Source organism: Marmota marmota, unplaced genomic scaffold (genome assembly GCF_001458135.2).
Source record: "Marmota marmota marmota unplaced genomic scaffold, marMar, whole genome shotgun sequence".
NCBI lineage: Eukaryota > Metazoa > Chordata > Mammalia > Rodentia > Sciuridae > Marmota > Marmota marmota.
The window spans coordinates 47,888,255-47,913,444 of record NW_025999968.1 but is presented as its reverse complement, the minus strand read 5'-3'; the positions used below and the strand labels follow the sequence as shown (position 1 = coordinate 47,913,444).

General features: G+C 34.3%; 1 long non-coding RNA gene across 1 annotated transcript; it reads left to right on the top strand.

Annotated features, from left to right (window-relative positions):
* Positions 1-3,338: 3,338 nt before the first annotated feature.
* On the top strand, positions 3,339-24,405 carry LOC125616870. The gene is made up of 2 exons (XR_007347655.1): positions 3,339-3,475; positions 23,772-24,405. It is a non-coding gene; the product is annotated as an uncharacterized LOC125616870 (long non-coding RNA).
* Positions 24,406-25,190: the final 785 nt, after the last annotated feature.

The window sequence follows — 25,190 nt, the reverse complement described above, 5'->3', positions numbered from 1 at the left end:
AATACTGTGAAAACTTGCACGCTATACAATCTTGGTGATGCATGCCTATGTTTCAGCAATTCGTGAAGCTGAGGAAGAAGGATGGCAAGTTAAAGGTCAACCTAAGCAATTTAGCAAGATCCTGTCCTAAAAAATAAAAAGGGCTGGGGTTGTAGCTCAGTGACTGAGCACCCCTAGATTCAATCCCTAATGTGAGGAAAAAAAAATTCCTTGCGCACTCAGGTACAATCTCAAGGGTGAAGCACATTAAAATACTGAATCACTTCAAGCAACTAATAAAGTATATGGAAAGAGAATATATTTGACTTTGACCCAGCTCATTCTTTTTTGAGGACATTTGGGTTTGTGATAGTGAATGCATATAGAATCATACATAATACTAGCAAGTACTTAAAATCAGAAGGGAACAGCTTTGATCATACCAATGCAGTTATAATGGGAACTCATGGAATATGTTAAATTTTTTTTTCTTTCATTACTTTTCCTAAAAACTTGATAAAATTCTGTTCTTTTTATAACTAGATGAAAACTATCAATTTTATTACTTATTTGGATATTCTTAAGTCATAAAAGTCAGAAGGTCTTCCTAATTCATTACATCACACAATAATAGTCTTTTTTTTTTTTTTTGGTGGGGGGAAGGTACTGGAGATTGAATTCAGGTGTACTCGACCAAGGAGCCACATCCCTAGTTTTATTTTGTATTTTATTCAGAGACAGGGTCTCACTGAGTTGCTTAGCACCTCACTTTTACTGAGGTAGGCTTTGAAATCATGGTCTTTCTGCCTCAGCCTTCCTAGCAGCTGAGATTACTGGCATGCACCACCATACTGGGCCAATATAGTCTTAATAGAGATATTAGAATGCACATTGCCTTAATTCATTTTGTACTGCTTTAACAGAATACCAGAGACTGGGTAATTTATGAAGAACAGAGATTTATTTATTATAGTTCTAGAAGCTGGAAGATCCAAGGTCAAGGACCCACATCTGGCAAGGGCACTCATGCTACCTCACACTATGGAAGAAGACAGGAGGGCAAAGCTGCATGCACAGAAGAGAGAATGCAGAAGGGGGCCAAATTCATCCTTTGGTCAGGAACCCACATCCATAATAAGTAACCTATTCTTGAGGACAGCAGGGATCCACTCCTGAGAGCCTCTTAATGTTCCCACCTCTCAACACTGTTTTACTGGGGATTTAATTTTCAACACATGAAATTCGTAGGACATATTTAAATCACAGCTCTCCTAGTGTCAATAATCATCATTTTAATTTTCTTTCCAAGATAAGACTTCCTTTCCAAGAGTTCTCACCTAACAATTGAGGTGCTGTTAGATGCGAACTTGCATCCAGAAACTTGAGCAAGTGAAATTATTTTCTTTCTCACTTCCTGTTTCTCTACTCCCTACGATTTGTTTCTGAAACCTTTGGGGCTGGAACATCAGAAAGTGAAAGGCACATTAAAGGAGAGTCAGAATGCACATTCTTCCCTTTTATGATTGTAGGTTACCTTCATGCTCTCTAGGCGTGGTAGATACTAAAAGAACACTTCTTTATCTTATGGATGCTTTTGTGCTTTCTTGGAAGTTCCCATGCTGGGCCCATCCATTTATAATTTATCAGACTTAAACAGTGATGATGGCATCTCAGCTCTAGTTTTGCAGGAGTCTCCAATGAGTTTTCAATTGCAGGAAATTCTCTTTGCCAAGAGAAACAGCAGCTTCAGTGTAGCTTGTGCTCCTACTTGCCCTGCATGTAATGAGTGGGAAACATTCACTTCTCATCCTCGTTTCCAGAGAACACTGCATTTTCCTCCCTAGTTTATTACAGATTCCTTAGCCTTCTCAGGAAGATATCAGTCTTATCTGCCCCTCTGAGCAATAATTTTGAAGCTCTTTTTACTCACAACACTTAACTTAGATAATGGAAGCTCAGACTTTCACTTTACCAAGTCACGGCTCTCTACCAACATCTTTAACAAGTTCTTGTTATAAACTCTCTCTGTGAATTCAAAAAAAAAAATTAGACTTTTGACATCTGGCATTTGGGAGGTTATTAGGTTTTGTTTGTTAGATCATAAATGTTCAAACCTTAAAAATATGAAAGTAAATATTCATATAATAGTGTGTGGAAGAAGACAGGCGAGATGCAGGAAAGAATGAGGGAGATAATATTCTTATCATAAAATGAGATATAGAAAGCTACAAGAAAGAAGAAATGGAGGTTTATAATAGTTGCAAAGCTGACCACTTAGGAGCTACTGTTAATGATATAGCTATCAACATCCAGAGGAAGATAAATGAGATGTGTAAGTTTTTTCAACTAAATAGCCATCCTTTGTACTGGGAAGAAGATAGATTTTGTCTAAAGTGGATAAACAAAGCAATAGACACATACATAAAATAAAAGATTTATTTGTTTAGATTATATAATCACAATCACATAAGGAAATCATTTTGATTCCTTCATTCTGTAAGTATTTATACCCACTTTTAAAAAGTTTAGACTTTATCAAAATAACACATACATGTATATTATTGAAGCAATCTAAATAAATAAAATAAATATTACTATGGAGTGAATGTTATTGTCATCTCAAAATTCATGTGTTGAAGTCCTAAACTTCAGTGTGATGGTATATGAAGGTGAGATCTTCAGAAGACAATAGGTTCCTATTAGGTCAGCAGGGTACAGCATCAATGATGGAATTAGTGTCCTTTAAAGAAAAGGAACACACTGGAGCCCTGTGTCTTTCCACCAAGGAAGGTTACACACACACACACAAAAAAAATCAATTATCTACAAACCAATTGAGAGTCCTTACCAGATACCAAATCTGGTAGCTTCTTCATCTTAGACCACCCCCCAGCCTCCAGAAACAAATATTGTTTAAACACACTTTTTGCTATTTTTGTCATAGAATCTGAAACTAAGAAACTCATCTCTTTAAAGACAAACCACCATTAATTTTTTTTAGAGTAAAACTTGACCTGCTTGTCAAGAGTTAAAATAGCTATTTATTTCACTAATATGCAGAACTCTATCTAAATGTGATAGAAAAAAAGAGAACAATTAGAAAGCAAACTTGGTAAAACCCTGAATGATAAACTTGCACAAAACTGCCTACAGTAATGCCACAGGTTCTGAAATGAATTGCCCTAACATTATCACGTTGGGTTTAATACAGAGTTAAATTTGCAGTTTTATGAGTCATCTGATCAAAGCCCTGAGATTTCTGGGGACATGTGGTGACAGAACATGTGACCTAAAGTCCTTGTTGGCGGCACAACTACATTCCTTATCTTCCAGAAATTTTGACAAACTGCCTAGTGCTGATTTATAAGCAGCAAAATCTGAGAAAAGCAGCATGGCTGAGTGGTGCCACCAACAAGACCTGCAGACCAGCCAGTTCCATGTTCAAGAAGGAAAATGGTACTATCTGTCTTAGAGAATCAACACCCACAGCTCTAAGGTCTGTAGATAGATCCTGATCCACTAGTTGAAATGTGTCTTTTGGAATGTTTCTAATTGTGCCTTCTGGGTGGGGAAATACTCTACGAATTCTTTATTTTCTGACCTAACACTCCACCCCAAACCACTTTTTTTTTCTTTTTTTTAAGTTGAACTGTTTTCTTGATGGAGAAGGTTAAAATGATGGTTGAAATGAGGGCATCTCCTTGGAGAGGGTAATGAGACCCAGACTCTTTCTCTCTCTTTTGCTGCTCTCCCCACCAAGACATGCTGCTTCTCCATAGGCTTAAAAGCAACCGGCCAACTGAGTGTAAACCAAAACTGTGAGCCAAAGTACACCTTCTCTCATTATCAGTTGATTACCTCAGTTATTTATTATAGTGAGAGAAAATGATTAACACAGGCATCCAAGACTTAATCAAGGAAAGAGAGAGAAGGAAAGCTATTAGGCAGTAACATCTTGGCTATAAATTTATATCATCTTAGATTTGCATTCTGAAAAAGTAATCATATGAAAAAGCACACTGCATATTTACTCCTGGCTTAATGAAATTAAAGAACTATGTAGCTGTATTATAAACCCCTATCCTAGACTATAAATAATACTTTCATTTAGAAAGTCCTTGATAAACCAAGGACTATGTCTAACTCTTCTTTTATAATTTAATCTATGTGTTATATGAATACAATTATGCAGTTAATAAAATGTATAGTATTTATATATATAAATTTCCCTTCACAATCTGCTAATTAGTCTTATTTCTTTGTACATAGTAATGCTCTAAGCCAGGCAAGGTGACATATATCTGTAGATCCAGCTACTTGGAGTCTGAGGAAGAAGGATAGCTTGAACCCAAGAATTTGAGGCCAGTCTGAGCAGCATAGTGAGACCCTGTCTCAAAAGAATAACAACAACAATAATAATGACTTTAAAAAATTATCAGTGCCTTATAACTTTGCATAATAGTGGGAATAATAATGCTTTGAGCAGTATTCTTTCTTACTGTGAAATTCTCAGTGATATAACCATTTGGATGTACAGCTTAGTCACAGGCTAATGACTATCCCCTGGGTTGCATTGCGATTAATATATCAAAACACCTGTATTCATCCTATACAGCAAAAGGTGTCATGGTAAAACATTTCCTTAACATGGAGTGAATGTGAGATTTGGAGAATATTAGATCAGGGCAGTAGCCAAAGGACTAAGGATGATGTGGTTTCACCTGAAAACAACCTTCACACATGAACTCCCAGGATACCATTAGAGGAAAGCATGAACACATAGTTTTATTCTAACATAAATCAAAAGTGACTAAGCATTGTATTCCGATTTCCCCTAAATTAAATTTATCTTGGAATGGAGACAAAACAGAGATGAATTGCAATTGAAGAACATTTTTCATCATATTCTAAACATATGTAAACAAAAAATAAAGCTGAAAATCTATATGCCCTCTCACCCAGCCTCAGGGAGCCACCTCATTGAAACCATTTGCTACTACATGGAAAATAACCAAAATGGATTAGGCCCGCGGAACAAAAGAAGTGACATTATAAACTCAAGTCACAAGCAACAAGATCCCATAGGGAGTAAATTCCTTAAAAGGAACTTTCAAAATCCCTTTGTTCTAGGTTTATCAGCTTAAGGGGCTTAATTTCACAAAGCTTTAGAAAGGAAGAACACTGTGGTACACACTTCGCTAAGTTCAGGTCTCCTAATCCTTCTAAATTGCTCTGTCTTGTTTAGAAAAGATCTGCTTACAACCATCTTTGTGCAAGTGTAAACACAAGAGCTCTCAGATCATTCTTTGTGCTTCAGATCTGCCAGACATCATTCATGTCTCATTTTACAGGCAAACCCTTAGCACCACCACAGGCTTCTGAAGAAAACCAAACCGTAAGGCAAGGCTCATGTACAAATCTTTGCATGTCTGGGCTTCCCTATAAGGGCATTGGGTTTTATTCCCATCACAATTCTTGTTTACAACTTTCTGAATTTATAGCCACCCTCTTAGACATCTGCAGTCATCACTTTTTTTCTCTTTTCTAAGGACAAGCACAATTTTCTATTTAGGACATCAAGCAGGTATTTTCTCCTACAAAACCTTAAAGGGAGATTTTTCCCCCCTGTGTTTTTACCATTGAAATAACTCAAATGTAAGATTCTAATGCTGTCAACAGGATTAGTATGAATTTCTTTGACACTAAAACTTTAATATTTCTGGAAAGTTCCATTAGCTTCATGTCAGGCAAACAGGGCTCTAAACCCACAAAAAATTATTTATTCACTATTGACTGATAGTCTATCTATCCATTTTCTTTGTATTTCATAGCATCACAGACTTTAAAAGTCAGGAGCAATCTTAGGGTCTCATCCAATTCAATACTCTCATTTTAGAGAGAGGATCTCATACCCAAAATCACTAATTTAATGCACCCTCCCCACTCCAGAAGCACTAACTTCTCTTCCGATCTTCTCATTTCAGTGTACTTATTGCTCTCTCCACTGTACTATGACCCAGATTCCCAGCCAACATCTAATGACAGGGTTCCTATCACAAGCACATTGTAAGGTTCACACAAAATATTTGACCTGGAAGTATTTGGAAAAACAGTAAACATAACCAAAATGTGAGCTGTTGTACATGTTAATCTTAATAATAGCTGCAAGATGAAAGCTCAGATATGCCCTTTAGAAATTGCTTTCAGATTTTATAATAATGTATTATCAAGAAAGAGATTCCATTTCATATCTATCGCTGGCAAAATTCTCTCTCTCTCTTTCCCTTCTTCCCTTCCTCCTTCACTTCCTCTCTCCCTCCCTCCTTCTCTCCCTCCCTCCCTCCTTAATATAAACTTGAAAAACTATGCAGTAGCTTAAAACATTTTTTTGACTTTGCCTCTATTATGATACTGACATGTAAACTTTTTGTAGTGGACTGAATTGTGTGTCCCTAAAGTTTATATCCCAAAGCTCTAACCTTCCGTGTGCTTGTATTTGGAGGTAAGGTTTTCAGGAGGCAATTAACCAAGGTTAAATAACATGATAAGGAGGGGGCCCAGTATGACTGGTGACCCTATAAGAAGAGGACAGAAAGACTTCTCTCTCTACAGGCACACAAAAGTCATATAAGCCTACAGCAAGATGGCAGCCATCTGTGAGCTGAGAAAAGTCCCTCACCATAAGCTCAGCTGAACATTGATCTTGGACTTCTGGCTTCCAGAAGTGAGAGAATACATTTTTGTTGTTTACATCCCAAGTCTATGGTATTTTATTGCCTAAAATGTTACCTATTTTATTACTTTATTAGCCTAAGCTGCCTAATGTACCACTTCAGAGTAAACAACAGAAAAATATCATTTAAGAAACACCACATGGAAAAGTATGAACTTTATATTGATAACAATCAGGGAATATTTTAAAAGTTAGCTGTGTATGTTTATTGTGACTAGTCTTTCCCACATCACTCCCTGACACATCTGGCTGTTAAAGTCACCAACATGACACTCAGCAACAATAGGAAAAACAACAACAAGCCAATCAGATCCTTAACATCATGATAACATCCCACTGAAAAATGCAGCATGCTTTATTCCAGAGCAATAAAAAATGTTGTGGTGTTTTGTTTATTTCTAAAAATATAATAGTCCTACAAAAAAAGGAAATAATTCATCCTTTCATTGGAAAAAAACAAAAATATCTTCAAAGAGCAAAATCTTTGTGACTTGCTTCCTCCCGTTGGTGAACTCTGGGCTGATCCCTACTTGGAGCTGGTGACAGGATGCCACAGTACTCAAGTTCTTTCACCCAGTACCAAGCATTTTAACAGCTGAAACTGCATGGGTACTAATTATTTTCAAGGAGTTCTTTCGCCTTCCTTTCCAGCTTTTAGTTTCAACAATTATTTTCTTTTCTTTCCCTTTTTTCCCCCAATATTGTTTTTCTCTTTTATGTTGCCAGAAAAAGCCAGGCTTTTTTTTTTTTTTCCCAAAGATTAGATTACCAGCCAGTGACTTTCCTTTGTTGAAAGGACGAGCTTTCTAACAAAGGAGGTGCCTTTCAGGGTAAAGCAAGATGCATTAAAACAGTGGGTCACAAGTCTTAGATAAAGTAATTCTTCATAAACCTAAGCAACTTTGTGAGCTTTCCGGATATTGGTACTAATTTCAGTCTTTCTTTCTAAAAACATAACAAAACAACAGTGAGGAAGAAAACAGGCACACTTACCTTCCAAACAACAATCTCAATAATGAGTTTCTTTGTTTGAAATTCAAAATAACTACCCACTATGTTATTTATTGGGGGGAAAAAAAGAACATATTTCTATTGATGTGATGGTTTGGATGTGAGGCGTCCCTCAAAATTGCATGTATGAGACAATGCAAGAAGGTTTTGAGGAGAAATGATTGAGAATTAATCAGTTGGTGGGATTAATTGAATGGTAATTGAAAGTGGGTAGGTTGTGGCTGGAGGAGGGGGGCATTGAGGGTGTGGCTTTGAAGTATATACTTGTATCTGGCAAGTGGAGTCTCTCTCTCTGCTTCCTAATCATCATGTGAGCAGCTTCCCTCTGCCACACTCTTCCTGCCTCAGCTTCAGCTCTGAATAACCTTTTTCTCCTCTACAGGTGTTCTGGTCAGACCCCTTAGTCACAGCTGCAAAAAAAAAAAAAAAAAAAAAAGCTGACTAAAATAATTGGGCATCAAATAAACTGAGTAATCTTCATATTCACACCTCACTGATTACACTTTTTATTATTCTCATTAGTTTAAATTAAGAAGCAAGGTATAAGGCTGGGGTTGTGGCTCAGCGGCAGAGAGCTCCCCTAGCATGTGTGAAGCCCTGGGTTTGATCCTCAGCACCACATAGAAAAATAAATAAATAAAATAAAGGTATTGTTTCCAACTACAATTAAACAATAAAATATTTCAAAAAAAATATCGACAATTTAGAATCCCCTGAATAGTTTTCTCCATTCATTTATTGCAGCTACAGAAATATTCAAGGTTATTTCCATTCACATTGCAGAGCAAGTGTTCCTAAATTAATGCATCTCCAAAGCTATTTTCTATACATTGTTATTGCTTTGTCTGGACTTGATTTGGAAAAAGAACTGTGGAATATTAAGAAAAAAATTTAAAAGGATACAAAGGATTCATACCAATCCTGAGACCTAATTCTAGCAGAAAACAGCTCACTCCAGGTCCTGCCTCAGAGGAACAAAGATGCCTACTAACTCCTACAGGGTCTCATGACCTACTTTGGTAGGATGCATGACTTCCTCTTTCCAGCCTATGTCAGCACCCTTGGTTCCCACTGCCCCAAATGAGTCACAAATGTATCCCTTATCCCCAACCTCAGCCTCCAGTGAAAACAGCTTAAGACCATTAGTACCTGTTTTGTGTATGGTGAAGGCCAACTTCAGCATGAAAAATGTCCAGTAGATCCAAAGCCAATCAATCAGATTAGTGCAGTAAGAGAGCAGGCTCTAGGACTCAAGTTAATTTTTTTTAAAGTCTTTTTGATATATTTGAATACATTATTTGGAGCTTTATACTTATAAGAATTTGGGAGAAACTAGTAATAGACACATGCAAAACTAGACAAATAAAACAAGCAAGAAAATTTAAGAAAAAATAAAAAATAAAATTATGACTCGTGAAAATAACATTTAAATAAACATATAATGATTAATTTTGGACTTTTCAGATTATGATACATTTATGGTGGGATAAGGGTTGGGGGTAAAATATTTGTCTGTGTTTGGAAAACAGAGTGAATTGGGGGACCTATTTTCCATATTAGGAAGTAAATAATATTACTGTAGATAAAAACTCAAAAAATAGTAGTATAAACATGTTGTATAGGGGTATGGAAAATGGTATTAGGAAGAACGGCTAGAATACATGGAAGTGACTACATCTGGGAAATGGGAATTATTGGGAACCAAGTTTGTAGCAGAGAAATTCCGATTTTCATAAATTTTAAAAGTTCTTTTTATTACAAACACTAATAAACCATTCGACTTTTGGCATCACACATATTTTTTAAATCTTTTTTTTTTCAAAGTAGATTAAGATGGGTAATTCTTACAAGACTCTGAGATGGAAAGGAATGTGGAGTGTTCCTGCACTAATAGCTCCTGGTGGGAGGTAGTGGGCTAGGAGCAGAATAAGAAGAGAGGGTTATAGATCCAATACTGGGTCTGGCAGGCATGGTCTCCAAGGCACATGAAGATTTAGCAATTTGCATTGACAATAATGAGATATTCACCTAAGTTCTGAAAGAAACCTAAAACGTATATCCTTATAATATGTTAATCAGTTAAGATAATTATATTAGAAACATTTAAAAATAAATGAAAACTAGATATTCTTTTAGAGAGTATCTGATATTCTTAGCTGGCTTAGAAGCACCCCCCCCCCAAAAAAAAAAGTGAAAAATAGAAACTTCAGATTCAATATTCTATCATGTGCAAATTGACTAAGTAAACCTGGAGTGAAAAAATGAGATTTGATCATCTTGTTTTCATAATAGTATTTAATACTAAATAATATTACAAAATTGAAATTCATAAATATATTATTTAATACATATACAACCTAAATTTATGTCAAATCAGTCATTTTCATTTCATGACTTATATAGTCTAATATATTTATATAGTAATTTTATTAAATGAGTTCCATAATGGTATGTCTGTTATTTATTATACAGAGTGAAGTCTACTAAAGCCCTAAAACTATCTTGATCCTGCTCTATATGTACACAAAAAAAGTACTTCAAGAAAAATGTTAGTAAAAATATTCAAATGTATACATATATACATACTCATATTTATACACAATCTTTCCAATTTGTAAGTATAGTAAAAAACTAACTTAATTCAAATTTTATATTGCACATATAAAAATTTCAGACAAAGTCATCAAGTATGTTTGTTCTTGTCCTCATTACCTGAGTTCTTAATTCAAAACTAGGGTAATAAAAAAAAAATAAACCAAGTATTCTGTAACATCCTCCTCTGTTGTAAATTCTCACAGCTATTTTCTGATTCTCCTCTTCTGAAGATCAAACTTTAAGCAAATGAAAATCATTGACCTAATTCCTTTAGGGGACCCAAGAGAGGGTGGGAGCAAACCCTCCACATTGGGTATTGTTTATGACGTCTTAAGTCCCTTCCTCTTCATTGCCTATGCTTTTGCTGGTGTCAGGGTTCTCCCTGGGTCATAAGCTCCAACCTCCACAGATTACACATTAGGCAAATATATTCTTTGTGGGAGCAGTTAATGCTGTGGGAAGAGAATTCTTGGAAGCACAGTCCAGAGGCAGCCTGATTTCACAGAGGTAGTAAACGTCATGGGAACAATGGTTGACATTGGCCAAGCTCCACCATAAGGAGGCACATGATCACGGGACAACCCAAGGGGAAGTGAATATAAAAAGGTAAAACCTAAGAATCAGTCATGGAAGGAAAAGGGAAAAGATTGCCAAGAAATACAGGCATACAAACAAATGAGTAATGTTTGTCATTGGTTGTTCAGTTGCACATGTGTGTTTTCTGGGGCGGGGGGGCGGGAGGGGTTGTATCTTAAAAACTCAGAAAGTAATTTATGAAATAAAAAGAAGTTTAAAGTTTATTATCTTGGAATTTAAACCCTAGAAACATACTTTCACTTTTTTTGAGATGTTTATTCTCAGTTTGCTTTGTAAAGTATTACTTTACAGAATTCACAAATAGCAAAGCGTTCACACAATTAAGCCTTAGTGTTTTTACAAAGTTAGTCTTACTGAATTCCCTCAACCTAGGTGGATTTTTATACCTCATTAAATAGTTCCCCGTGCTCTCAGAGCAACAATAAACTGATCAAGAGGCAAGAGGGTCACCATTTTTTTTTTTTCACTCAAACTTAATGAAAATTTTTTCCTCTTCCAATCATAACCTCTTTGACAAGTTAACAGTTTTTGAATATTATAAGCAGTGTTTTTCTAAGTGTCTACTTTGAAAATTCCCAGTATATGCTACCATTCTTAACACATCTTATATCCAGTGTTACCAAAACCTATTTTTCCCTTGGCTTCAGTCTTTTTCAGCCATTAAATGGTCTTGAAAATTTTATTGTAAATTTCCACATATTATGAATCAATAATTGTTCATATAAAGTGTTTGAAATCCACCATGTCCTATCTAATCAAATTTCCCCAATTTCTCTATGCTTCCTTTCCTGTGTTTCCAAGTATATAAATATCTCAACCAACAGATGGCAAATGGAAGCACCAATGATCACAGAAATCAATCCAAAGCTTTTAAGCATGAAATGGCCCTGAGGCAAGTAGCAGAAGGAATAAAGAAGGAAAGCTTGAATATTTACAAAGAAAAGGAAGGACTGCCTGTCCTTTCATGTAGTTTGGAAAGCCATTCATAAAACTTGACCATCAAAATTGACCAATTCATTTCATACTTTAAATCACATTAATGAGTCACATTGAAAGAGGCACTGGGCTTTTTTGGTACTCAATATGAAATAACACGTAAGTGATATAATCTTTTTTAATGCTATTTGTTTTCATTGGAAAAGAGACCTACACATCCTTTGACTTTAAAGAATTTCTGTATGTTCTTATACTATAACCTACCATGTAGGCTCTTGGTTTTTAATGTTTTTGATATGAAATGTTCTTGGTCTTTGGATTCTTCACAACTGTTAAAGAAAACGTGGTGATGCAATCCTAAAACATGACCACTTCCTGGTATTTTATCTCAATAATTATTCATCTCACATGATTCTGTTATTAATATATGACTATGAAGAAAAAATTTTGAACATTCATACTGATACATTTTAAACGGATTCCAGTGTCATTTAAGCTGGATATAATGGATGATTAGAGAGGAATTAATGTCATTTTAATTTTTATTTATTTATTTTTTGATTCTTCACAATGAAGTCTAGAAGAAAATAAAAGTTATATTAAAACAACATATAAAAATTGGGAACAAACTAAGTTTCTGTTCACAGGAAACGAAGTGTTAGCATCTGACATCAATATTGACTTTTCTTTGTTGTACCTCTTTATTGCTCTTTATTCTAAATAGTAGATGAAGTCTTTTTTCTGTTCAAATTCCATCCTCTAAAACTGCAAAGAAAATGTGATGACAAGTGTGTTTACTTATAAGAGGTTGTAAGCATTACAGTCCAATGTTGATGGTAGCATAACACGTGGGAATGCGCTGGATCCTGGTGCTCCAGACCTTGGCTGGAGACCTGGCCAGCACCAGGAACCGTGCTGTAAGGGGGGCATGCTAAGAAAAAAAAAGGAAAGAAAGAGAAAGAAAACAGTCTAACAATGGAAATTATGTGAAGTTAGAAAAGTGTTCTGAACATAAGATGTAGCCTGAAGGGAGATTTATGATACAGAACATCCAAAAAGACCAAAGTCTTCAAGAGGTTAACTCTGAGAAGAGAGGAAACAAAAGCAAGCCACCAAAATGTAGGCTCTCTATTCACCTCACAGATTATTCCTTTTGCTGAGAAGAAGCTTTTCAGTTTGAATCATTCCCATTTAATGATTCTTGATTTTTAACTCTTGAGCTATAAGAGTCTTATTAAGGAAGTCAGGGTCTAATCCGACATGATGGAGATTAGGGCCTAATTTTTCTTCTATTAGACACAGGGTCTCTGGTTTAATTCCTAGGTCCTTGATCCACCATGAGTTGAGTTTTGTGCATGGTAAGAGATAGGGGTTTAATTTCATTTTGTTGCACATGGATTTCCAGTTCTCCCAGAACCATTTGTTGAAGAGGCTATCATTTCTCCAATGTATGTTTTTGGTGTCTTTGTCTACTATAAGATAACTGTATTTATGTAGGTTAGTCTCTGTGTCCTCTATTCTATACCATTGGTCTACAATTTTATTCTGGTGCCAATATCATGCTGTTTTTGTTACTATTGTTCTGTAGTATAGTTTAAGTGATGCCACCTGCTTTACTCTTCTTGCTAAGGATTGCTTTAGCTATTCTGGGTTTCTTATTTTTCCAGATGAATTTCATCACTTCTTTTTCTATTTCTATGAGGAATGTCATTAGGATTTTGATTGAAATTGCATTAAATCTGTATAGTGCTCTTGGTAGTATGGTCATTTTGACAATCTTAATTCTACCTATCCAAGAACAAGATAGATCTTTCCATCTTCTACGGTCTTCTTTAATTTCTTTCTTTAGCATTTTGTAATTTTCATTGTAGAGGTTTTTCACCTCTACAAAGAAAACTGTAGTCTATTGTAAATCTTCTCATTTTCCTTTCAGAGGATCTGTCACCGATATACAGAAATGCCTTTGATTCCAGTAAGAATGGTAGCTACTAAGAATACAAACAAAAATAAGTGTTGGCGCGGATGTGGGGAAAAAGGCACACTCATACATTGCTGGTGGGACTGCAAATTGGTGCAGCCAATATGGAAAGCAGTATGGAGATTCCTTAGAAAACTTGGAATGGAACCACCATTTGACCCAGCTATCCCACTCCTCAGTCTATACCCAAAGGACTTAAAAACAGCATACTACAGGGACACAGCCACATCAATGCTTATAGCAGCACAATTCACAATAGCTCAACTGTGGAACCAGACTAGATACCCATCAATTGATGAATGGGTAAAGAAAATGTGGTACATATACACAATGAAATACTATTCAGCATTAAAAGAGAATAATATCATGTCATTTGCAGGTAAATGGATGGAGTTGGAGAATATAATGCTAAGTGAAGTAAACCAATCCCAAAAAAACAAATGCCGAATGTTTTCTCTGATATAAAGATGCTGATTCATAATGGGGTTGGGGGAGAGCATGGGAGAATTAGACAAACTCTAGGTAGAGCAAAGGGAAGGGAGGGGGCATGGAAGTAGGAAAGATGGTGGAATGAGATGGACATCATTACCCTAAGTACATTTATAAAGACACGAATGGTGTGACTCTACTTTGTGTACAACCAGAGATATGAAAAATTGTGTTCTATATGTATAACATGAATTGTAATGCATTCTGCTGTCATATATAACAAATTAGAATTTTTTTAAAAAAAAAGCATTTCACCAGAGAGTTCATACCATGAACTAAAACTCACATGGACAAGAGCTTCACTTATTCCAAAACTGAAAGAAGTCTAGTCTGATAAATAGAATCATGAGGGAGAACAGTCAGAAGTAATAAGGTAATAGGTTGTTTACTTCATGAGCAGCTGCTTTGTCCTGAATGTGATTGGCGGGTTTTAAGCAAAGCGGTATGTATTAACTTTCTACTTCTGTTTAAAAAATGAGTCCAAAATGTAGATATCTAACAACATTTATCACCTCACAATTTCTGTCATTCAGGAATGCAGTTGAAGTCAACTGAGGACACTCACTCAGGCTTTTCACAATGCTGTAATCAAGGCATTCACTAAGGGTGTAGCTATCTCAGGACTGGACTTGAGTGAGGTCCATTTCTAAGCTCACTTACTTTTGTTAGCAGGGTTCTGTTCCTTGTGGACTGTCACACTGAGTGTTAGCTGAAGGTCATACTCAGTTTTCTGCTGCCTGGACCTCTACATAAAGCGATTCACGGCATGGCAGATTGCTTCATCAGGAAACATATGGAGAAGAAAGAGAGAGAGAGGAAATGAAATTGAAGTCACAGTCTTTGGCAACCCAAGCTCAGAAGTGATGTCCCATTACTACTGTCATGTTCTCTTCATTAGAAAATCAATATGTTCATGCAACTCTCAGGAAAGGAATTACATAATGGCCCGAATATCAACTGATGATGGGCTTTCTTAGAGGGTGCAAAATGTCATGATCTTATAATTTTAAAAAATTACTAATTCTTAGTGAATAATGGCATGTGGGGATCCAAAGGACAGTCAGGCAAACCGATTAGAAATAGCCTACAGAATTTGATGATACATTTGATATGGAAAGTTAAAGGAAAAGAATCCAAGAACTTCTAACATTAGTAACTGAGTTGATGATGATATGTTTTTGGATGACAAATACAAGCATAAAGAAAGTCTTGCTTAACAATTTATTTATGAAAAACCAAAATATTGACTTTTTGCTTCAGAAATTTTGCTTATGTATCTACATATACATATAGGTGTGTGTGTAGTTAAGAATACACTACATGTTTTTTTAATCTGATTTTATTTAAAGGATCAAGACACTGTAAACAACTAAAAATATGTATAACTTTTCCTAAAATTCTAATTTTACTCTTTTTAGTCACATAAGGAAGATGAATAGACATAAACTATCAAAAACCAGATTTTTTATATCCACATAAGAGTCTTCTTATAATATAATAAAATTTAATAAACTGATTCATAAAATAATAAGCTTCCTGTTTCTAAAGGTGTTTAAACAGCATTTAAAAACCTACATGTCAGAGGAACCCTTTAAGAAGTAGAAACTGGATTAATTTATCTCTAAGTATTCACACATTTTCTGTTCAATAACTCCATTAAATATTTAACATAAGTATGGCAAAATATTAAATTATTATATAAGTCATAATATCTTTTGACGTCCTTAAGAAAATTTACCTTCATAAATCCTCTAAATATAGGTCATGGATTTTAGTTGTAGGAGAAACAGTAGAATAACTTGATAACGTTATTCTAAGTTTCCTTTATGTTGTGTTTCATAGGATAGTGAAGTATGTTCTGATGGATCTCAGAACATTTATCACACATGCAGAGCATTGTGAGCCATAGTCATTCAGAAGACTCTTAGCAGTTCTACTACCAAATTAATATATGTCAGGTCAGTGATCCATCCCACACTGAGTTCCCTTGTAAAATATTACTGAGGAATGGTAAGGCCATTTCCCAGAATGTAATAGACATAAAGGTCCAAAACGTCTGTGTTCATGCAACTTGAGAAGGTGAGAAATTTGACACAAGCAATGGAATGTATTAGCACCATGGCTAGATAGTCATACATCCTCATCTTCTAAAACATGAAAGAATAGGAATATGCTGGAACTGGTATTTATTTTTCTTTTTAAAATTATTTCAATTAATTTTATGTTTTATTTTATCTTCTGTACTAATTTTTATTGAAATATAGCAGACATAAGTTTAATACTGAAATTTCTCTTTACTGAGATTACTCCACATTTATTATTTTGAGTAGGTAGACATAGTATTTACAATGAGTCTTCCATCTTATGACAATGGCATGTCATTCATTTATTTGTCCTTTCTTCATTTATTTCAATAATTTTTATGTCATAAGTCTCTGAAGAGAAGTTTTTCATATTTATGATTGTACTTATTCATAGGCATTGGATGTTTTTGATACTACTATAAATGATATTATAAACATAACTAATATATGTGTATAAGAAAGAAGGTGCATGATTAGCCACCCAAGGTAACCACTGTTGTGACATTCAGCCTCATTGAGTAGTTTTACTTTTGACAGGAAGAAGGGATTTTATATAAATGGAATCATCAAATATATAATCTATCATGTCTGACTTATTACTATCAATTTATAAAGCAACTCATCCATGTTGTTACCATGAAACAAGTCTCCAGTTGTGAAAGGAAATCTTTATTATTCTACCTTTCACGTTGAGATCTTCAGTCCACATGTAATCTTCAATCCATCCATAATGAACTCCTATATATGGTGTGAGAAAAAGTTTAGCTCAGTTTTTCTTCCCTTTGAATATCTAATTGACCCAACCTCAATGAATGAAAATTTGAAGGTTATTTTTTTCCATACAGATACTCAACTTATCCAGTATCATAACAGGAAATGTGAACCTTTCACTATTAAATTGTTTTAGCACTTTTGTGAGAAATGGTGTGATTGTTGATATGCATGTGCCATTTTGGATTTTAACTGATGTTTCACTGTATTATTTGTCTGATTCTGTCAATGCCACATAGTTTTACTATAACTTTATAATAAAACTTGATAGTGTAAGTTCTCCAAATGCATTCTTAAAGATTGTCTCCTATTCTTCGTTCTTTGACTTTCCACATACCAGAGACAGTTTTGATCTATACACATAATCACACACGTGTTAGGGTCTGTAAACAAGTCAGGATGGCGCCTGGCATTTTGCCAGAGGGAGTGGTTTGTGAAGTAACGCCAGCAAGCCATTAAGTGGGAGATTCCTTATTGGTTGACTGCTGTATCTAGTTTATGTTAATTAAGATAAGCTGTGTGGAATGTATATATACCCCTCCTGTCCTACAATAAAGGGCTCCCACTCCTGCTGTATCAATGTACACAAGTTGCTCGTCACCACCAGGTTAGTTTGCTGCAGCCAGACTGCGGCACACACGTACACACCTCTGGAGGGAATTTGATGAAAATAATTGTGCATGTATTATTTGGGTGAATATTGTTTATACCTTTAAGTGATATGTTCTCTAGTCCTTACATATGGTACATTGTTTGTTTACTTAGTTTACTTCATTCAATAATGTTTACTAGATAATTTTATTTCTTAATGGTTTTGGGCATTTTATTACTCACAGAGTAATTTTCTGTGTGGAGATTTGGCACATCTTTCATTTGATTTATTCCTAGGTATTTGAGATGATTGATGCTACTTTAAAGAATATTATTTGTGTATTTCATTTTGTATTTGTTAGTTGCAAACCCATCCAAAGTCAGCCAGCCAACAGAATAAAGATAAAAAATGTAAATATACATATATATATATATATATATATATATAACTTGATTTTTGAGATGATTTATTAGAACACAATAATCAGTGGACACAACTTTATTAGTTTAATGAAATATCCCTCTATCATCAGTTTGCTGTGAGGTTTCTCAGAAAAATCAATATTGATACTATCTAAACAGATAAGCATGTTTTCCCATTTATTTAATTAATGTGAATCACATTGATCAATTTACAAATATTATCATAGAACAAAGTCAGCTTTATGCATTATTAGATTAACTCTGCTGATATTTTGTTTTATATTTTTGTGCCTATGCCCTTGAAAAAAACTATAAGTGTCTTTGTACGAAACGTCCATGGTTTTGGCATGAACTTATGCTTATACATTAAAAAGTTTTGGGAAAAGCCGTGCACTTGGGTGTCTGTAGTTCTAGAAGAGCAGGAGATTGAGTCAGGAGGATGAATTGAGCCCAGGAGTTCAAGGACAGAGTAACAGAGCAAGACGCCTTTTCAAAGAAAGAGAGAGAGAGAAGGGAGGGAGGGAGGGATGTAGGAAAGAAGGAAGGGAAGAAGGAAGGATGGGAAAAAAGAAAAGGAAGACAAGATAAAATCAAATCACTCAATAAGTGTGGAAAGTATTCCCCCCACTTCCATTCTCAAAAGAGTTTGTGTGGTAATTGTAAGATCTGTCACCAACACTTTTGGGGAAAAATCACAAATGCAGTCATTTGGGTTTGGGAATTTTCTTAGTGGAGACTTCAATTTGTGGATTTGGTGGGTTTTTTTCATATTTTTTTTATTGTCAATGGACCTTTATTTTGTTTTTTACTTATATGTGGTGCTGAGAACCGAACCCAGTGCCTCACACATGCTAGGCAAGTGCTCTGCCGCTGAGGTACAACCCCAGCCCTAGATTTGGTGTTTTAAAAGACGGAGAATAAAGAATATAGATACAGATAACAAGGAAATTTACATTTAATCTTTCATCTTATGTCAGCTTAGTAGGTTAAATGACAGTGGTCCTTTAATGTTTTTGCTATCTAAATTTACTTCCTGTGTCTCTCAGGTATGTATAGACAGCTTCTTTTACTTTCTTCAATAATCTGCACCATCTCTTTCTTTAAAAAAAAAAAAAAAACAGGAGTAAGTTTACTAAAAGGTTACAATTTTAATACTGTTTTCAAACAAGAAAATTGTGGCTTTATTTTCCTAAACTGTTATTTTCTGTTTCATTGATTCTAATTTTTACTTTTTATTATTTCTTTCCTTATATTTTAGTTAGCTCTTTTTACAACTTCTTCACATGGAAGTTTAGTCTATTGATTTTTCCGAATTTTCTTTGCTTCTGAATGATACCACTGATAGCTATACCTGCCTTCCTCTGTGCATGGCCACAGCAACATTTAAGAGATTTCTGTATGCCAATATGTTGTCATTATGTTTTAGTTCAAAATATTTTCTAATTATATAATTTCTTGTTTGGCATATGGATTATTTACAAATACTTACTTAGAAGATTATTGCTTAATCTTCAAAGTTCAGGGATTTTATTAGTTATCTTTCTGCTTTTCCTGCTGTTTTTATTTCCAGATAAACCACAGTTTTTTTGTTTTTTTTCCATATAGATTTTCTCTTGATTTCATTTCCAAATCTTCTTTCTTGAGACTTGCTTTATGTCTCAGCATTTGTCAACGTATTTGGGCAAATGTTCCATGTACATGCACACTTGAAAAAAATTCATTTTGCAGTTGTTGAGTGCAGTTTTATACACACACATCATATGTGTATATTTTGTGATATATAGATGCATATTATATATGCCATATATTATGCCAAATTGTTTAATTACGTAGTTTTAAATTCTTAGACCTAAACAGTACTTAATTTTTGTCTGTGTCATCCATCATTTACTGAATTGGCCATTTTTTAAGTCTCAAATTACTATTGTGAATCTTTTGTCCTTTTTTATCAGTTTTGAGCACATAGGATAACTTGTATACAAATTTAGGCCTTGCATATCTTTCTACTGAATAAATTTACTGATAACTACTTCCTCAAATATTTGACTGTTAATGTTGTAGTTACACGGCTCTATGTTGGTTACTGTTTTTCTTGCTTTTAATTTCAACTACTCTGTTCTTACATTAAAGACACATCTCATGGAAGAAGTAGTATAGCTATTTTAATTTTTAATCTAACTTTTACAATGAATATTGGCTAATGAATTTGGATTTATTGGTAAAACTTCACTATTTTTTTAAAGAGAGAGAGAGAGAGAGAGAATTTTAATATTTATTTTTTAGTTTTCGGCGGACACAACATCTTTGTTTGTATGTGGTGCTGAGGATCGAACCCGGGTCGCACGCATGCCAGGCAAGCCGCTACCGCTTGAGCCACATCCCCAGCCCTAATTTTATAACTTATTTCATCAGTTCTTTGTGTCTTCTCACCTCTTGTAATATTTTTTAATTATTTTAATTTTTCCTTTTCTTTTCCTTTTTTTTAATTTGTTAGTAATACATTCTATTATTATCTTTTGTTGTTGTTAAGGTTCTTTTAAAAATTGTGTCAAAGTATAAGCAGAAAATTTGCCATTTTAACCATTTTTAGTGTATAGCTCAGTCGAGTTAAGTATATTCACATTGTTTTGCAGTTAGCATTAACATTCATTTCCAGAACTTACTTGAATCTCCCAAAACTGAAACTTCATGCCCATTAACACAGTAACACCCATTTTCACCTGCACTGGCAACTGCTCTGGGTATTTCATATAAGAGGTTACTGTAGTCTCTGTTCTTTGATGGCTGCTGTTTCATTTAGCATAGTGCTTGCAGGATTCAATCATCAAAATTTCTTATTAAGGTTAAATAGTGTCTAATTGGTATCTATATATAACATATATATAACATTTTGTTTATCTCTTCATTAATAGCCATTTGGGTTGCTTCCTTCTTTTGATTGTTAATGAACATGGATGTACAAATATCCATTCAAGGTCTTACTTTCACCTCTCTTCAGTGTATACCCAAAAAGAAGAATTGCTGGATTACATACTAATTCTGTTTAATTTTTTTTTTTTTGAAGAATCATGATGCTATTTTCTATAGTGGCTTACCATTTTTTTCATTTTCACTAACAACACTCAAGAGTTTCAATTTCTCCACATCCTCATCAATAATTTTGTTTTTGTTTTCTGTTTTGGTTATAGCCATCTCATCACAGTGAAGTAGTATATCTTGTGGTCTTTGTTTAAATTTCCCTAATGATTAATGATGTTGAGCATCTTTGCATGTGTCATTGACAATCTGTATAACTTTTTAAGAGAAATTTCTATTTAAGTCCTTTAACCATTTTCAAAATCAGATTGTCCTGTTGTTTGGGGGTTATATCACTAGCCTTTTAACTTCTACAGGAGCTATTCAGTATGCATCCTTGCTTTACTTGATATCTAGCATTTTTTTCAATATCCTTGGCTTACTAGAGTTGACATGAAATTCAGACCTTCACCAATTTCAAGGCAATGCAAGAGCCTTTGGCATTTGTAATGCTATTATTGTACTCAACTTTTTCACTAGTCTAATGACTTTTAACTCTGCATCTATTTTAAAACACACAAATATTATTATTGTTGGGGTGATTAGCTGGTTATCCCTTTAAGCAATCTATTTCCATTTAGAATTGCCCACTTATTTCCATTCCCCATTCTCTTCATTCCTTGTTGACCTACTATGCTTCTTTCTGGTAAAATTTTAATTATGCTTAAAGATTCCCTCTTCATAATTATTTATTATAGATGTAGAGCTGAAAATTTTTATTGTTTATCTGAAAATCTCTCTACTTCACTCTCAATTTAAAAGAATGTCTTATAACATATAGTATCTAGTTTGGCAATTTTTTAATTCTTAAAAAATGGTATTTCAGTCTTTTCTGTCTCTCATTGTTTCTATTGAAAAGATGAATATCTGCCTTATTTTTTCCCTTTGGAAGTAATTTATTCTTTAAACCTGCCTATTTTTAAGATTTTCTGTTTGTCTTGGTATTCAGTAATTTTAGTCTGATATGGATGAGTATAAGGTTTGTTTGTATTAATTGTGGTTTGAAAAAGTTTTCGAATCTGTGGCTCAAAGTCTAAAATTCCTTTTGAAAAATTCTATACCATTATCTCTTGTAATGTAATTTTGGTGTCATTCTCTTTTCTTTTGGTGACTACAATTATATGTATGTGATAACTTTTCATTTTAATCCATAAATTTTTAACTTTTTTCTTAGCATCATTTTATTTATTCAATTAAATAAAAGTTCACATTTGAAACTTTGAATAGATTCCAATTCTCTTTTCCTACCCTCAACTTTTTTATCCATTTTGTTTTGTTATTATTGTTGTTGTTTAGAACCAATGTTTTAATCAAAGCCTAGAACAGTAGGCTTTTTCAATTCCTTAAGATTGAAATTAGGTTATATAGAACAAACTCAACAAAGATTCAGATGAATTTCATGACTGTTGTTTCTATTTCAATGAGTAATGTCATTGGGATTTTGATTTGAATTGCATTAAATCTGTATAATGCTTTTGGGAGTATGGCAGAGCTCTATATGGTCTCTTTTTATGATCTGCTGTGATTCTCACCTCTTATTTCACTTCCTTCACCTACAGAAATATACTTAAGAAATAGAGACTCAATGGAGATTTTAGAGAAGAAAAGTTATATACTTGTAAGAGTTTTGAAAATAATCTGGATTTCAGAAAGCCCAGTTTACCATTAAATGACAGAAATCCACAAGAGATATTTAAAGGGAATAGAGGCAAGGAAAACTGCAATAGGAGATTGGTAAAGTCACTAAAGTTTCAAACTAATCTTTTCATGGTGAAATATAAGTAATATTTCATATACCCAAGCAACAACTTCAGGCATCACCAATGCAAATGGCAGAGATAAGGTTATTTCTGTTAGTAAGTCAACCACCACTTACAGGTGAGTATATTAAGTATATTAGTGTTCTCTGGAGTAACAGAAGAATAGGAGAGAGATATATGGATGGACAGATAGAGAGACAGACATACAGACACATACTTATTTACCATGCAAAATTGGCTTGCATGGTAATAGAAGTCTAGAATTCCAAGAAGTAGTAAGCTGGAGACACAGAAGAGTGTATGTTATTGTTCTGGTTCAAGCTTGAAGGTTTAAGAAGCATAAGAAATTATGATAATAGTTTCAGTTCAAGCTCAAGGTCATGTCTAACTCCAAAGGCAGAAAACTATCTCAATTCAAAGATAGGCAGAGAGGAAAAATTCTTTCTTACCTAGCCTTTTATTCTATTCAGATCATCCACTCATGAGAGGAGTCTAACCCACACTGAGGAGGGCCTTCTGCTCTATTTAGTCTACCAATTCAGCTGTCAATCTCATCCAAAAACACCTTCCCAGACACAGCCAGTAAAAATGATTAACCAAACACCCAGCACCTCTTGACTCAGTAAAGTTGATGTCTACAATTAACAGACTCACCAAGGTTTCATTTGTTTAGAAAGAACTAGAACTGAAAAGTAAAACTGTTTTACACTTGTTTGCTTTGTCTTATTTTGATTTGTTTTTATCTCAAGGTTACCATGACACATTCTGAGGAGACAGTAAGGTGTTCATCTCTCTGACATCCAGATCCTATCTGTACGTGGAGCTCAGCTGCATTGTGCACTGCTAACTGGCCCATTGGTGCTAGATGAGAACCTTTGGCTGGAACATCATCAGTTTGTCATAGAATGTTCATATGAACCACAGGGACTGCTACCCTTTCTATTATGCCACTAAGTCTTCATGTTACTTCAATTAAGTATTCGTGTCTCTCTGCAAAACAAACCTGGAAATCTGTTTTCTAATTGATTAATGTATTTACCATAAATTTTAAAATGATAAGAGCAACCTGATACAGTAGTGCATACTGCCAAAACTGTAAGACAGTAAGACCCCCCTTAAGCATTGTGAATGGTGAAATAGTCAATAGTGAATCACCTTTTATAAATTACCTACTTCAAAATGGAAAGTATTTCATTAATCTTACATATATATTTAAACTTTAGAATAGTAATACTCTGTTGAAACTAAGGAAATTTCCACACTTGATAATGAAGATTCTTTATCTTATGGAAGATTTTATCTCAAGTTTGTTTCTAAAAATACGGTTGAGAGGATAAAATATTCCATGGTAAAATCACAATAAAATTTTCACATTAAAAATGACAGCTCCTATGTAAAACATTTCTGCAAGAATTCCAAAGCCTCTACTAAAATGTCAGGCATGTCTATAAAACCCTACTAGATATTTTTGGTATAACATAACATTACCTCAAGGAATTCCACAGGCTGTCCCTCCCCACATCTGTTAGCAAAGTTACTGTCAAACACAGCCATGAAATGTGGCTCTCAGACCTCCAACACGTTCAGTCAAAACTGATGATGTAAAATAGTCCTATAAAATTACAATTGTGTCTGCACTGAGGAGCTGGGGGTGCATTACTTTAATCTCCTTAATTGCTAGATGAAGAATTAGATTTAGAGGAGTGATGTGTTAAAGTCACATAGCTAGTTGACAGCAGATTTAGTTCCAAAACAATGCTATCCAAAGAACATTAAAAACTTTGCTCCAGATGTTTTTAACATAGAAGAAATTCATTCACTAAAAGTCTAGGAATATAAATGGTAGGGAGTTAAAAGAAGTAGAAACTATCCTGGAAGAGTCTACAACTGTTTGAATTTTACAAAACACCTAAAATATATCCATAGCTCTTCTAGTTTTGTATTATTTATCAATTTTAAAGAATGGAAATTCAGTCAAAATTAATAAGAGCCATTACATTATGGAAAGTACAGGGTCCAGATATTATCTTTTTACCTCCACAGCATACCCTCCAAAGCATACATGTATCTGAATTTTAGAAATAAATAATGGCAATGATTTCTTTCCTATATCCTTAATTGGATCAACTGGGAAAGAGTATGTGTGTGTGAGAAAGAGGAAGAGTTTG